A 16,825-nucleotide genomic window follows, 5' to 3' on the forward strand; every position below is an offset into this window, starting at 1 on the left:
CATTCCTCCCTTCTTCCTGGGCTCAACTTCACTCATGAATTCTCTACCTCCTCCCCGAGTGGTGCAGGGCGACGGGGAATGGGGGTTGTGGCCAGTTCATCACACATTGTCTCTACTGCTCCTTCCTCCCCAGGGGGAGGACTCCTCACACTCTTCCCCTACTCCAGTGTGGGGTCCCTCCCACAGGAGACAGTCCTCCATGAACCTCTCCAACACGAGTCCTTCCTACGGGCGGCAGTTCTTCACAAACTGCTCTCCAGTGGGGGTCCCTCCCACAGGGTGCAGTCCTTCAGGAACAGACTGCTCCAGCGTGGGTCCCCCACGGGGTCACAAGTCCTGCCAGCAAACCTGCTCCAGCGAGGGCTCCTCTCTGCACGGGGCCACAGGTCCTGCCAGGAGCCTGCTCCAGTGAGGGCTTCGCACAGGGTCACAGCCTCCTTTGGGCCCACATCCACCTGCTCCGGCATGGGGTCCTCCACGGGCTGCAGGTGGGTATCTGCTCCACCGTTAACCTCTGTGGGCTGCAGGGGGACAGCCTGCCTCACCAGGGTCTTCACCACAGGCTGCAGGGGAATCTCTGTTCTGGTGCCTAGAATACCTCCTCCCCCTCCTTCTTCAATGACCTTGGTATCTGCAGAGTTGTTCCTCTCACATATGCTCTCTCCTCTCTCTGGCTGCAATTGAGCAGGTTTTTTTGTTCCCCCTTCTTAAATCTGTTATCCCAGAGGCACTACCACTGTTGCTGAGGGGCTTGTCCTTGGACAGCGGTGGATCCAACTTGGAGCCAGCTGCATGGGCTCTATCAGACATGGGGAAACTTCTAGCACCTTGTCACAGAAGCCACCCCTGTAGCCCCCCCACTACTAAAACCTGCCATGCAAACGCAATACAGACCTTTTAAAAGACTGATGCTATGTCATTATTGAGTAACTTAAAACCTAAATTGGGAACAGGATCATAAGCTGGATGGAGAAGAGATTCAGTATACATCTAAGTCAGGATACCTTAATTCACATTCTTCGTGCTTACTTTTAACTAGGATTAAATAATTGGCTGTTTGACAATTAGTGGTGAGTTGGTATCTTTGTTTTCTGTGCCTGTGCTAATCATAAGACAATACTGGAGTTACTTGTTGCTTTATCACTACTAAAGTGAGCATGATATGTACAGTATACTTGAGTGATTTAGGAAGGTTGAGAATTCTATGTAATCCATGTAGTGCATTGGTGTATTTGCAGAGCAGAAGTATTTTCCACAATCTGTGCATTTCCACCAATGGGCATTCTGTTTGTATAGCACTGGGCCAAAAACAAGGAATCTCAAAAACTCGATATCTTTAACGTACAGTCCAGAAGTGGCTATTAATTTCCATAATTTTCAGGTTTATAAACCACACTGCACTTCTGCAGGCAGTTTTCACAGAATCATAGAATATTAGGTTGGAAACAACCCCTAGGATCAAGTCCAACTGTCAGCTGTTTGAAACAATTTGCTACAGAAATTTACATTATTTTAAGAAAACCTGTGCTTCTTACCTAGTATGGCATCAGTTAGTACTGAAAGAAAAATACCTTCTTCCTCTGAGCTGCCTACTTTGTTTGATTTCTAGAAACTAATATCCAGTGCCTTGGTACCTTGTTAGAAATAACAAGGAGGACTTAATGGTCATAGGAAGTTACAGTCCCTTTTACCTGACAGGTGAATACATTTTTTTTCCTGCTCTGTTCACTGAGGATCTCCTTTGCCCATCAGGTTCAGATCTAGTGCTGCAGCTGTGTTCACTTGGGCCAGAAGGGGATAGTACGAGGATTTGGTCCCCATTTTCTTTGCAGTGGCAGTGTAGGGCATCGATAAGACTTTGGTCAGAACCTCTTCTCTCTGGAAAAGTTACTTGTATCCTCCAGTCTCTAATGCAGCCTCCTGTTGTCCATCTGTCCGTCCCGCCCTTATTCCATCATACTTCCCTGTAGGATTAATTTTCTAGATTAAGAATCAGCAAGTGCTCTATCTTCTAATCCCTTAAATCCCTTTTTTGTTCTTGTTTCATGGATGGGCTTAGCACTATTTTCTGCAGATGCAGTGAAACATTGTGTTGCAACCTCCCCCTGTCAGTCACTTGACAGCTCACTTTTTCCGTTCAAAACAGTGACTCTTGATCTTCCCTTTCAGAAACACTGCTGTGGTTGCTGTAATCACAGACTCTCTAAGTTCTTGTTAGCTCAAGTGTATCACAGTTTTAAACTGTGTGTATATGTTTGATTTACAGATTTTTTTTCCACAATTCAAGGGGCTCCAAAGGCTAGTGAGCAGCTTTCCAAACAAAGTCAGCAACAAACATTGAGTTGACAATCCAAGTAGACAAAGCAGTTGGTCCATCTGCAGGTTAAAAAGTCCCACACAAGCTCTACCAGCATGCCCCGACTCCTGATACTGAAGGTGAAGGGTATTTCCTGCGTGGTCTCAGAGTTGAACCTGCTAAAGAATGTGAGATCTGATAGTGAGGTTGTGTTGTAGGGACTGCTCATGGTACATATTTGCCAAGATACACAACTGTTTGTGATGTTTATGTGAAGTATTTAATTAGTACATGTTCTTAGTTGAAAACATTTTTAAATTTTATAGATATATTGCAGGTGAAAGCTCTGGTGAATGAAATGCATTACCAGTTTGCTCTGCAAATCTGTTTCTAAAATCCTAAATTCTAAATGTGTCTAAACAGTGAGCCAAGAAGGAAGGTCCTTTTTGGTTGCCTGGAACAGCTTCTCCCGTTCTTCTGCACCTGGACTCTTCTCAGCATCTTCTTCCTCACTGCTGTTTGTTTTTTAGCCCCATTGTTTGAGGAGTGTTTCTTTTTTCAGAAGTCATGCTGCAAATGCTCTGTGGTGTGTCCTCTTCTGTTTCTCCATAGTTTCTTATGTGCTCTCCATACACTTTTCTCAGTCCTCTGCTTTGGTACTTGGTGGCAGCTCCGACTCGTCACAGCTGCTGCCATTTTCCCTATGTACTGCAGAAAAAAAGCTGGAAAATACCAGTTCCAGGACTACCTATGGAGTTTGCGTGTTTTGGTTTCTTACATATGATGAATGAGGTTTGAATTCAAGGTCAGGGGTGGGGGCCTCTTCTACTTGAGGTGAAAGATTGAGAGTTGTTGCAAGCAGAACAGTGCATCGCGTGTGGGCTGGCCCCTGGGAGAAGCTCTAATGCCCAGCTTATGCCCCCAAGTCTGTGGTGGGGTCCTGGATGTGGGTGTCTTTTTATTCTGCTTCAGGTAATGGACCTGGTCGCTAGTGAGGGTAATATACTGGCCAGTTGTGCAAACACATCTGGCACTTGCATTCTGAAAAAGCCATTGTAGGTACCTGGATGAGGGCTTGCTTTGGTTGTACTGTGTCCGTTTTGTGGTCCGGTATGTGAAATGATTCAGTGCAACTGCTCTTTTGGCATGTGTAAAGCACAGGATAGATAGTTCTACTTCCCAGGGAGCAGAGCTCTGGGTTATGTGGAAGTATTAGTCCTAGTGATGAGAGGAGAGCGTGGAGATCTTAGACCCCTACATGCAACTCGCAGTTACTCTCAAAGAGGAAATTTACTTTGTGGAGGAAGGTTTCTTTTCCACAGTTTGAGCTTTCCCCTAGCATATGGGTAGGTAGGAAGATTTTGTCAAATGTGTGATAGTTACATAAAATGTGCAACATCTGACAGATGTGAAAAACAATATAATAAATTATTATTTTGCACTCCCACTCCAAAAAAGGTAAACAAAATGATAATACAAAGTCCATCAGATTTTTTTTCCCATTTATGTGGTCCTTCATGTTAGTGTGGAAACCCTGGCTGTGAACATGGGCTAACAATGGCTGGATCTATCTGAGAGCTTTCTGCTAGGCAAGTACTACGCTATTTAGAATTACAGTGTTCTTTTTGGTTTTGTTTGCCATTGCTATTAATACTTGTGTTTATGTGAGAGATTATTTCCCATATCTCATCTCCATTTCCAGTTCTGCATCTGCTATAACCCAGAGATACTAGAGGCTGCTTGACGTTCTCAGATTTTTTTTTTTGCTCTCCTTTCTCCCTTTTCTGTCCTTCCCATTTTTAAAGCTGTGCTAGTTTTCTGAAGGATAAAGTGAAGTTAAAAAAAGAAGTAGAGTTTTATTTAGGAGCTGGGGATTATTTTGCTTTACTGGAAATATTTAGCCAAGTTGGTGGTTTGGAAATATTTTCATGAGAACTGCTTGAGCTAAAAGTTACTGAGACAAAATTCCATAAAAATAACTGTGAACTCCAGTTTATAACAAGGTCATTGTTGGCAGCGTTCAGTTTAAAAACTTTCCGTAGCTGCAAGAAAGGAAGAGTTATGGATCAAAGTGATCTGGATTTTTTTTGGCAATTAAAAAAGAAAAAGTTAACATTTGGGTTTGAACCCTACTGTGACTAGTTCATTTCCATTCAGTTTTTACTCAGTATCCTTAATAAGAATGACAGTGAGGAACAGAGGATGGGAAGAGACACTTTTTTCTATTTAAAATTGGTTCCGCAGGATGGAAATTTGGCAACAGACATGGAAACTAAGCAAATCTGTTTACAGAGCTCTCTGCCTCTCCGTATAATGAAACCAACAAGAAAGCTGAAATAGAGAGATTTTAATAGTGAAGCCACGCTTTGTTGAAAATTTTTTTAATACTGCTTTCTTAGTCTTTTTAACTTGTTGATAAACTAGTTATTTTGTGTGAGATGTAATGTAAGTTGAGGGTGCCAGCACTCACCTTGTGTCCTGTGCTCTTCAGACCTTCTGGCCACCATTCACATGAATGAGCCAGTTACAGAGTCTGGAAGTGGTGATATCAAAGAAGCTGAGGGTGTTACAGATACTGCTAGGATAAATGTTAGGAGAGAACTTTTATGAGAGGAGTCATTGCAGGTTTCAGACATAAATTTAAGGGTTGGGTTGTGGCTACTGTTAATGTGGGAACACATGGGAGTAAGTGGAATCAGTTTCCCATCTCTAACTCCTACTGTCAGATCTTTTCAGAATTCATGTGGGTGTACCCATGCCCTCTGTGGTGTGCTAGCAGGAAACGGCTAGTATGGGAGGCTGGTAGGACACAATTCCCTGCACCATTAACTTAATGATCAGGAAAAATGAGCCAATAGGGAGATAGAAAGTAGTCTATTAATCTGGTAAAGAACAGTAGAAATTTGCCTAAGATCAAGAAGAAAACCTGGGAGAAGCTGTAACTTGCTAACTCTGAAAATTTTTTGGTGCTATGCAGTTGCTGGCAGGCCCACACATCTGACAAACAGCAGGAAAATATTTTAAGTGTTTTTTAGCATTTGCTTACTTTTGTTCCTCAGATTAAAATTTGTTAGAAAAATGAATAGTCTTGTCTTCACTGAAGAGTTACAAGAGGAGAAATTGTTGTTATTGTGCCTGCCCTACTATTTAGTCATACATGGAGCCATATATAACGGGGAGAGTTTGGTGGTACCTTAAATTCTCTGGCTGTTTTGCTTCAAAATAAGCAAAAAAATATTTATTTTTTTAAGGCAGAAAATGACATTCCTTTGTTCCCTAACCTTGTCTGCAAAGATGCAGAATTCATCTATCACTTCACAATGTGATATTTACAAATGTGTTACTTATCTGAATGAAGACATGCTCTGCAGGAAGAGTCAGCTTTTCTTTCACAACGGAAAATGCCACCTTTCAAAGTAACTGAAGCCCTTTGAGGGGGTGTGGTGGTTTAACCCTAGTCAGCAGCTAAGCACCCCACAGCTGCTCACTCTCTCCCCTGTCCCAGGGGGGTAAGGAGTGAATCAGAAGGGTAAAAGCAAGAAAACTCATGGGTTGAGGTAAAGACAGTTTAACAGGTAAAGCAAAAGCCGCACATGCAAGCAAAGCAAACCAAGGAATTAATTCACTGCTTCCCATGAGCAGGCAGGTGCTCAGCCATCTCCAGCAAAGCAGGGCTCCATCACGTGTAATGGTTACTTGGGAAGACAAACGCCATCAGTCTGAACTTCCCCCCGCTTCCTTCTTCTTCCCCCAGCTTTATATTGCTGAGCTTGGCATCATATGGTGTGGAATATCCCTTTGGTCAGTTGGGGTCAGCTGTCCCAGCTGTGTCCCCTCCCAGCTTCTTGTGCACCCCCAGCCCTCTCACTGGTGGGATGGGGTGAGAGGCAGAAAAGGCCTTGACCCTGTGTAAGCCCTGCTCAGCAGTAATGAAAACATCCCTGTGTTACCAACCCTGTTTTCAGCACAGATCCAAAACACAGCCCCATCATTTTCTTCACAGAAGCTAGTAACTCTATCCCAGCCAAAACCAGCACAGGGGGTGAACATGCAAGTGAATAAAAAAGATCTGGATGGCGTTCAGATGTCTTTGACAGCTTTCTTTACCAGAAGGAAGCCAGGTAACTGTGCATGAAGAAGGAGGGTCATGTCATGGACTAATATGTGGGTAAAAGGTGGGAAGAATAAGGTTGGAATAAGTGGTTCCTTCTGACAGTCACCAGTGCAGTTGGACTAGTTGGTGTAATCAACATATGAAAAGTACACTGGAAAAGGGGCTCATTGATGAAGTGAGGAAGCTTGCTGATGATACTAACTTGTTCATGGTAGTAAGGTTGAAGTGAACCTTGAAGAACTGGAGGAGTGCCTGACATGGCTGTGTGACTGAGTAGTAGAAGGGCAAGTAAAGTTCAGTGCAGATAAATTGGAAGTGATCTACATGGGGAAAAACAACTCTTATTCCACGAAAAAATTATGAGCTTTGTGCTGACTATTACCATGAGTCAGTTACCAGGCTATGATAAACAGCAATGTAAACCAGAAACTCACTACTCTATGCTGATCAGAAGAGCAAATCAAATGCTAAGAAATATTAATAAAGGAATAGAGGATTAAACAGACGCCATCCTTGTTGCCAGTGTGTAAGTTCACAGCTCACCAGCATCTTGTATAGCATGTGTGGTTCAGGTCCTCTCAGCTCAGAAACAGTACAGTAGGGCGGGAAAAATGTGGAGAAGAGCAGAAGTTGTAAGAGATATGGAAAGGCTTACGTACAAAGAAAACTGGGACTCTCTATCCTGGAAAGGAGAGACATTGGAGGATATTCTTGAGGTCTGCAGTATTGTGAGTGATGGGGAGAGGGTGCACACGTTCAGTTGTTCACTGTCTTTTCCACCACTAGTCCTAGGAGGCATCAAGTAAGAGTATAAGCAAACAGAAGAGAGGTGGGTCTTCACCCACTTGAACACTATACATTAAAACAGTGTTTTAAAACACTGTGCCAAAGAAAATATTGTGCTTGCTGAAAGTTTACATGGGTCCAGTTTCTGACATTACATGCTCAAGAAAAAACAAATTAATTTTTTTCTGTAATTGTATGTATGATGCAATGGATAGGTGCACTTTGAAACATTAGTGTTTTCTATGGTGTTTTGCAGTTTTGCGTAGCCTTGTATTTCCTGCAGTAGGTACCTATCACAAGCCTGTAAGGAAAAGTGAGATAAGCATGTTAGCTGAAGTGGCCTCACTGTGTGTATAAAATTATTGGAATCCTCTTTTAATGTGTGAGAAAGCCATTTTGGTTTTTCTTATTTAGTCTACCAGCTTCCTTAGTTACTTTATTTGGATTTTAAAAAGCAGTCTTGGATTTAGTTTCTAGTAAATTTCTCCACCATTCCCTTTGTCCCTAGAAAATAACTCTCAGCATGTTTGAGAACTTCAGTTGCACACATAGGAGAAATACTCCGAGTTGTAGTGGTGTGGGGTTGTTGGCAGCCCTGGATTCTCACTAAGGCGTTATGTCTTTTTAGGCACGCATGTTGTTGTTAAAGAAGGTGAAATTGTGCTTTAGCCCTCAAACATGGCAGGTCCCTCCTCAGTGCATTGCTTGCTTCTTAAGTGGTCCTTCTTTAACCACTGTTACTGAAATATCAGGTCCCAGGCTTGGTGGAAAAAAGCAGTTGTTCAAAGAAAGCTGGGAGCTCTCTGCCTCAGTATCCTCAGCAACATGGCGTGGTTTTCTTGTGTATGCCTTCCCCAGTTTTGGAGCTCATGTTGCTGAAACAGCAGGTCCTCCATTGAAAGCAGAGGAATAACGACAACACTGAAAGCTGTTAGCTGCAGCTCCCCACACCTCCCCAGGTTGGGTGAGCTCAGTTCCCTTCTTCCCAAGGTTGCTCACTGCAGTAGCACCATACATTATATTAATGTTCTAAGTGCATGCACTTGCCTGTGTTTTGCACATGTTCTGTGTTTTGTACCTTTTTCCTTCTCCATCTCCAGTGCCTGCACTGTATTCTGAACCTTCACTTGAGATGTGGACAGTCACACTTGGCAGCCTCATCAGGGAACCACGGGCTGGCCTCTCTTCTCAGGCTGTCGCATCCTTGTTCCTTGTGCAGTATCTGGTCTGGGGATTTGTGTTTCCCGGACCAGCTGGAGAGCTTGAGTGTGCATGCATGAGCCTCCATTGCTCACTGAACCCTGATGAGGGATGTGTTGTTTCACCTAGCGACTTTGCCTGGAGTGATTCCTCACAGCACTAGGAGGCCTTCATTCATTTCTATTCTGACGGGCACTTTCTCTTTTAGGAAACTTCTCTCTCTATAAGAGTTATTTGTCTGTGAGGGCCAATACCCTTTTTGGTTTTGCAGTATCTGGTGTGATACTTGCGTGTGAAGGACTTGTGTATAAAGTTTTGCTTCTGAAATGAGAGACAAATCTGGGGTTGGTCTTGAACACGGTTGCAGAGGAAGCACAAATACCAAAGTTTAATGGGAGCCCAGGTTTCCTGATGGTAACTTGTTGTGCTAACAGCAGATACATTTGTTTCCTAATTAATCAGAAAGAGTGTTCTTTTTATTTCAGCCATCTGGTGGAGAGCATGTTGTTTAGCTTCTTGCTACTGCAAATTGGAGCTACACAGGAAAAAGGATGTTTCAACTTCTGTTTTTGGCTTGTTTTTCTAGGTTGAGTCAGTATAGAGCACGTTAAAACATACAGCAGTCAGTTGCAAAGTTCATCTCACAAGGACTGCAAAAATTTAACTTAAATTGTCTTTCCTGAAAAGACAAGATGATGATATTGATGGTTTAATTGCTTATTGTTACTTGTTTTATTCCATGAAATCAATTGTCAAGACAAAAGCGAAATTTCCTTAGTGAACTGCAGAACTATTCTAGGATACTGAATTTGTTACCACTTTGTAGAGAACATTCAATGCCGCTTCTACATTTCTTCTTTGGATTAATGTCAAAAACATATTGCCTGTCACACAGTTTGTCGTTGAGTGTGCCATTAGCTTGCTAACTCCTCACAAGGATCTTAAAACATTGCATTTTTTTTCTCCAGAAGTCCCTTTAGCACAGCCTTTCTTTGGAAGCTACATTGTTCTTGTGGAATATTTTCCAAGGAGCAGTCTGTCCCTATGCAATGTTTACTGTATTTTTGCCTTGCAGCCAGCAGATTTTAGTGCAAACTTGCCTGGGGGTGGCCTTGTCCTATTTTCCTCTTAGATGGTTCTGGCATTTATAGAGCTCGGGAGATTGTGCTTCTGAATTTTCCAGTCTGAAGAGCTCAAGCCAAAACAGCAGGGGAGATAGCAAACCTGTACGTTGTTTGGCTTACGGCAGCTGGGCCTGTTTTTCCTTTGACCTAAAGCTATGGCAGATTTTCTTGGGTTTTCTGTAGAGAAGGGCGTAAGTGAAGAAGAGGAAAGATACATGAGGAAAACTCTTTATCTCTGGAAACAGCAGCAGCACCACCACCCCTTTTTGCACCCCTAACAAAGGTGACATTTGATAGCTTCCCACCAACCTGTATTTTTTCCCTTACATCTTGGTCAGTAAAAGAAACTCTTGCCAATTAGGACTCAGAGTCTCTGATGGGGAATTAACTTTGATGAATGAATGTGTAAAAATATTAAATACCCAGCAGATGGGTGGCTTGGAGAACATAACGTGGCCTTGTGCTTGGAGAGCCTTTGTTGTCTGTAAACACTGTCTCCACAGTCATCCTCTCTAACTGAGGTTTGCCTTGGAAAGAAATTTCACTGTTGCTGCCTTTTACATGTCCTAGTCTTATATTTTATCAGGAGATGTTTCAGTTAGGTTTTGCATTTATGTAACAGAAATATTTAGTTGTGTCACAGAGTGAATTTATTCCTAGAAGAATGGTTTTGCATGTGATTGTTGGATTTCCGAGCTTATGAATTCCATGAGCATAGAAGAGTTTCCTGAAGAGTTTGAGAACAACAGTGAGCGTTGAGGCTTAGTACCTGGTGGAAGTGGAACACAAATTAACACTGCCTATGTGTGTCAAGCATTTCCAAGGGACTCATAGTGATTAAACCAAACTAAAAAACATAATTTCTCTAAAGTTTGACAGAATTCCTGTCTGTATGCCTACACTAGTGTGGGACAAACAGGTGATAGATCCTGAATCTCCTCAGCTGAACATAGAGGGAAAGAAGAAAATTAATCTTTCTCCATGTTTTAATGTTTTCTCCCTTTATGTTGTTTAATTTGTCGTTTTTCCTTACAGATATATGGGGATCTTCATGATGACTGGTATAGGAGAAACTACTGTTTCTGCTGTAGTTCGGGCAAGAGATGATAGTGCAGAAGCTACGTAGCTGCTCCTTCTGTGAGGAAGCTGTTTACCAGCTTCATAGTGCAAATGCTCATCCAGAATAATAATTTTCTTAATTGGCAACTTTGATAAGTTTCCCTCCTCTCCTCTTGTCCCCATTTGCAGCCCTCTGAGTCAGTCAGTGATATACCCAAATCATGTTTCATCCTCAAGGGAAGATCATTTGGACCTGTAAATGGATGCAAGAAGCAAGGGGACCGTTAGAGGAGACACCTGTTAGTCTAAAGGTTTCTCATGGGGATAAGAGGGTCAGCAGAGAGCTGGTGCTGCAGAACCAGCATCTCTGGTCTCTCTTGGCCCAGCAGTGGGAATGCCTCAGGCTGTAGGAGTGGGCCAGGAAGGAGACAAGTCTCTCAAAAAATACGCTGGCTTAAAAATTGTTAGGTGTGTTATGTAGACAAGTAGTCCCATTTAGTCTAGCTGTTCTATATTTATTGTCCTCCCTTCTTTCCATTCCACAAGTCCATATTGCAGTGTGAGGCTTTTATTATTTCACAGATTTGTTACCTGTCACCTGACTGAAATACCCTCACCTCTGCAAGCTTTGCTCTTTGTGTGTATGGAGACTGTATAAATCAGATACATTAAAAAAAAAAATCCAGTCTGAGGCGATAATTTATCTCATTTTCCTTTAATAATCACCTCTTTCCAGTACAGGTTTTCTTTGTCTAACATGAACTTTTTCTGCTTTTTGTTGCCCGTAGTTCTACAAATCCCAATGGCCTGTAGTGAATTCTTTTTTCACAACTTCCCCTTTCTTCAGTGACTGTCCAAACTCTGAAGGCAAAACACAGACAGAGGACCCTCAGACTTCTGTGAATGTTCTCTCTTGGGCTCCTCATCTCACTTTTGTCACTAAATTTAGTAATTCCTATAATTGTCTTCTGATATTTAATACTTCTACTGTTGCCCTTAGGAATAGATTTCCTTCCCATGTTAAACTTACTCAGGGAGGCTGTAATCATGAATTACTAATTTCTCTCTTCTTTTAATGTTCTCAAGAATGTCTTCCTTAACATTAAGTAGCAGATCTGGTAGATTCTTTGCTGGTATTAATTGCTGTGTAACCAAGTGCCCTTGAAAGTCAGTTATGTAAATGAGCAGCCTTGAGCTGGCTATAAGAAGGGTGCTGGCTTCAGTTTTAATTTAATCATTGAGGAATTGGAACATAAAATGGTTCTTTGAATGTAAAATAGGCTAAAGTCATATTCTTTATTAGACAAATTCTAATTGCATGAACTATGATACATCAGCAGTTTAACATTTAGTTTAGGTGAGCACTTTGCATGCAGGTGAGGACTTTAGGTACAGTTATTATTAGGAAAAAGCCTTGCCTTAGGTATTTTTAGTTGAGTATTTTGAAAGAAATTACTAATTTGTTGTGGCTTTAAAATACCAAGTAGAACCTTTCTTGAAATATATTCTTTACATCTGTTTTTTTCCTTTCTTAACTTAGTTATCGTAGAAGTCACAATTCTTCTGTGAAAGTTCCTTGTGTTTTTCCTGGAGATGCATAATACCTAAATCTCTTGGCTTATTAAAAAGTACCTGAGTTCTGGACAACAGAGGGCAGATTCATCATCCAAATAGTTGTTTTGTCCATTTGGGTAAAGGTTATTTATCGTTATATACAATATATGCAAAAATCGGTGGATGTGAAGTTATTTGCAAATACAGGCTTGGCAAACCTCCTCTGGAATTCGGAAAGGGTTTTCCAGCTCGACTTAGTCATTTTTTCCCAAATGTCTTGGCATAACTGATCACTCAGGAGTGACATATGGTAGAAACATGCTCTAAGGGACAAGTCTCCCGGATGGCGCACAGCACCACACAAGATAGACAGATGGTGGCTTATTCAACCTTGGAAAAAGTTTAATCCTACATATTGGCACAGGGGCCTGGGTACTGGGAGAGAAGCACACACATGCCTATGAAATCTGAGGTGAAGCTTTTGTGAGTTTGCTTGCTATTACTGAAAGAACTGGAAAGATTGAGCTGATATTACACAGCATGAATATCTGCAAAATTACGTGTTCACATGCTATCCAGAAAAAGTGATGTTCCCTAGAAAAGGAGAAATCCCAGAGTTAGCAAGACACTGCAGAGAATAAAGTTTGCTGACCTTTTCACAGCTGTTTCTAGACTAAAACATGTTTATTGGACAAAACTGTTGAGTACTTAGCTTAACTTATCCACCAATAGCTGTTGATTAATTGAAGTGTCTAATAGGAGAAAAGGTATTTTTTGGTTTTTTATGGTTTTACTTATGTTTCAGGCATTGCTGTTGGTTTTGTGAAGTGTATTAGCACTTCACAGCACAGAAACTGTAATCCCTTCTCTTAGGTAAGTTCAAATGAAAAGTTGCAAATCCCCTCATGCTAAATTTAAATTTATAGCAGAAAATGTAAACTGTTCGTTACATATTTTTTTTTAAAAAGAAGTGGAAGAACATCAGGCCTTTCATTTTAATATCTTTGTGTGTAAGACAGTGAAGAGAGAGACAGAATATTTGACATGGAAAAATGAATCCTTGGTGTGTCTTGTTGAAATACCTAGGGAAGAACAAAATCTGCTTTGAATTCTTTCTGGAAACCCAGTAGCGATTGATTGATCTTCTGGAGTCAGTGCCATGTTCTGTAAGGATTTTTAAAATACTGATGCACTGAGGACACAAAAGATTGCCTGCCAAACTTTTTTTCCCCCACTTTCTTTTTCTTGTAGATCACACTTAATAGTCACAACTAGAAGGAAAAGGAAGAATCTCCTGACTCTCTGGACTTCAAGGATATCGTATTGGATGAGTTCAAACTAGACAAGCTTCTTTCTGAAACACTTCTGGAAAGGTAAATGTAATTCAAACAAACTAATCTCATGAAATTCAACAAAAGCAAGTGGAAGGTCCTCCACCTGGGGAGGAACAACCCCATGCACCACTACAGGTTGGGGGCTGAACTACTGGAAAGCGGCTTTGTTGAGAAGGACCTGGGAGTGCTGGTGGACAACAAGCTGACCCTGAGCCAGCAATGTGCCCTTGTGGCCAAGAAGGCCAATGGTATCCTGGGGTGCATTAAGAGGAGTGTGGCCAGCAGGTTGAGGGAGGTTATCCTCCCCCTCTGCTCTGCCCTGGTGAGACTACATTTGGAGTACTGTGTCCAATTTTGGGCCCCCCAGTTTAAGAAGGACACAGAAGTGCTTGAGCAAGTCCAGCGGAGAGCTACCAAGACGATCAGGGGGCTGGAGCATCTCCCTTATGAGGAAAGGCTGAGAGTCTTGGGTTTGTTCAGCCTGGAGAAGAGAAGGCTGTGGGGGGATCTTATCAATACCTATAAATATCTAAAGGGTGAGTGTCGGGATGATGGGACTAGGCTCTTTTCAATAGTGCTCAATGACAGGACAAGGGGCAACGGGCACAAGTTGGAACACAGGAAGTTCCAGCTAAACATGAGGAAAAACTTCTTTCCTGTGAGGGTGCCAGAGCAGTGGAACAGGCTGCCCAGGGAGGTTGTGGAGTCTCCTTCCCTGGAGACATTTGAAACCCACCTGGACACGTTCCTGTGCCCCCTGCTCTGGATGTCCTGCTCAAGCAGGGGGGTTGGACAAGATGATCTCCAGAGGTCTCTTCCAACTCCTATCATGCTGTGAATCTCTGTGATTCTGTGGTTCTGTAATCTTTTGCCAGTAGATGAACACTTTGGTCAAATTAATCTATGCTTTGGTCAAATTAATCTCATGCCAGTAATGTTTCAGTCATACCACAACATCATGATCTCTTGGATACATATTTTGTTGTATGTATGTATGCATGTGTTGATGTGTGTGTATAGTTACATATCCATGTACGTAGCTATAGCTAAACCTTACTAGTAATTTTTAGATGTTGGAAGATTTTGATTTGTTTTTTCTTGGGGTTTTTTTTTTTTTGTGTGTGTGTAGAAATATATTGGTTTCAAGGAATTTTCTGAAGTGAAAGAGGTGAGGAAGGAAGAGGGAGAGAAGTGAGATGCCCAGAGTAGCCAGCATATTGTTAATTATTTGCCTGGATGTGGAAGACCCAGTTAATGTTTTTGTTCTGCCTAATGAGAAAAATTACTTGAAAATGAGATCCTAGCCGCTGAACAATAAAGTCAAATGGCTCATTCAGCACTGAATGACACATACTTTTAAAATATGGTGGGATATGAAACACACAGAGAGCACCAAAAAGAGAGAGTCTAATTCAGTAACCCGTTGTTTAGCATATGCGTTGAAGAAGTAAGAGATGTCAAATTCTTGCTTTCAGTTGAGGGTGCTCTTGTGTAATATAAAGATATGCTTCCTTTTGGGCTAGTAAAAATAAACATTCACTCCTCAGGATGTGAGTACCTTTCAGGTACTTACTTTCTTGTCACCTTCTTCTTTCTTTTGCTGAGGTCTGTTGTGAGAAGTGGTGACCATATCATAGCCAAACCTTGAAGGCCTACAGTAATTACTGCAAAATAGTGCACGCTTTCAAATTTTTTTTTCACCTACTATAATTATTATAAGACTTAGTCAATAAAAATTTTAGTAATTAGATTTTATGCCCAAGTGCACAGTCGGCAAAATAAGACAGGCATCAGTTTACTCTCAGCCTAGACCCTACAAGAGTTTCGTACACACTGCACAGGAGTGAGTGTTTTGGTGGCCCATCCAGCCCCCTATGAGAGTCCTGCCTTGCTGTCATGAAGCATGGCTGTGGGCCTTCCAAACATTATCTGTTTGTGAGAAAGAGAGCTGCAGCCTGGTGGGATGATTGAAATTCTGCAGATCCACAGCTGACACCTTTTTGATCCAGATCTGAAGTTCAGACTGGGAAATGCTTCAGTCCCTTGAAATTTTAAATCATGCTTCATAGAATAGTTGCATTTACAACATACAGGCTAAGCGTGATCGTATCATTGTTGAATCACTGAACGTCAGTGTGTGTGTGTGAATCAGCCATCTGCTGTCAGGGCTGAGTCTTGTATCTCCTGGCCAGTGACAGTGGAGGTCATTAAACCAAGATGGCTCTCTGTCAGATGGGAATGGTTCAAGGTAATAACATGGTTGTGTCCAAAAAAAAGCTACTTTTCTTCAGCCTACTGGTAGTAATGACATTTGGAGGACTGAAGTGTGGAGAAAGAGGAGTTGTAGAGGAATGGAAGCCGTGTGAAGAGAGAGATGTGAAAGGTTTGGGTGTTTTAGAGGCCTTTTGTAACAGGGTTTTTGAGTTAATTATGGAACCAGATGAGGAATGGAGAAACTGTCTACACAGGAGAGAAGCAACCTTGAGGATTTGGAAGAGAAGCTGGATGTAGTAGGGATTCTTTTTAGACGGCTCTGATCCTTAGGTCACTAACCTAAGAGTGGTAAGGAAACTGAGATATAAAATGCACATAGTCTTATTTTATTTCTTCTAGACTTGCATACCTTGTGCACTTCCCAGGTGGAGAGTGATTGGGTTTTCTGGAACTTGTACAAAGCTTGTGCACATTTTGCTTCAACCACCAAATGTCCTGGAAACCCAGAATACCTGCAAGGTTAGATCCTTGTGTTAAACTTGCTGTGAAATCTGGGCCGGATGTGGATTAGCGCTAATGATGGATCCTGTGCCAGGTCCTGTTTCATTGGAGCTATGGTAATCAATTAAAAAAAAAACAAACCAAAAAGAGTAATGCAGAAACTAAGAAAGAGATTTGACAGGAGATAACTGATCCAAACCAAAGGAGACCAAAGATGGTTAAGAAAGGACAGACACAACTCTATGTGCAGTGGTGGGAATTCTGCCATACTAGTTAATGCAAATTGCTGCCAGGCTGTTGAGAGAGCCTCTGAAGTTCAAGTTGAGCTGCAACTTTAAAAATCAGGACTAAGGCATCTTGCTACACACCTCATGGAATACATTTAGTCTTTATTTGTTGCAGCTGATTCAAAAATGTACGCTCAAGAAGTGTAGCCTAACAGAAGGAAAGAACAATTTAAAAATCTTAATTTGTTCAGTAATCCAGTGGTAGGAAAATGTGAAGTTGTAATTTTCTTCTATACTAACCCTCCTCCTTGTTGCGAGATTTCTGTGAGGTATTAATTCCTAATTTAGTACTTAATCTCCTTTCTTTCTCCCCCTCCACCCCCCCAAAAGCCCCAGACCCCACTGGTTTAAAAATG

The 16,825-nt window shown here is 41.8% G+C and overlaps 1 protein-coding gene across 5 annotated transcripts in view; it reads left to right on the plus strand.

Annotated features, from left to right (window-relative positions):
* The window catches only part of LDLRAD4 (low density lipoprotein receptor class A domain containing 4), a 298,222-nt gene that overhangs the window by 31,263 nt on the left and 250,134 nt on the right, over positions 1-16,825 (plus strand). For 4 of the 5 annotated variants that reach the window (XM_064443065.1, XM_064443061.1, XM_064443063.1 and 1 more), the window contains exon 2: positions 13,385-13,506. The exons of the other annotated variant lie outside the window; for it this stretch is intronic. The gene's annotated coding sequence lies outside the window, so the exon portion shown is untranslated. The remainder of the gene's footprint in view (positions 1-13,384; positions 13,507-16,825) is intronic. 5 annotated transcript variants of the gene reach the window in all.

Source organism: Phalacrocorax carbo, chromosome 2 (genome assembly GCF_963921805.1).
Source record: "Phalacrocorax carbo chromosome 2, bPhaCar2.1, whole genome shotgun sequence".
In the NCBI taxonomy this organism is placed as follows: Eukaryota; Metazoa; Chordata; class Aves; order Suliformes; family Phalacrocoracidae; genus Phalacrocorax; species Phalacrocorax carbo.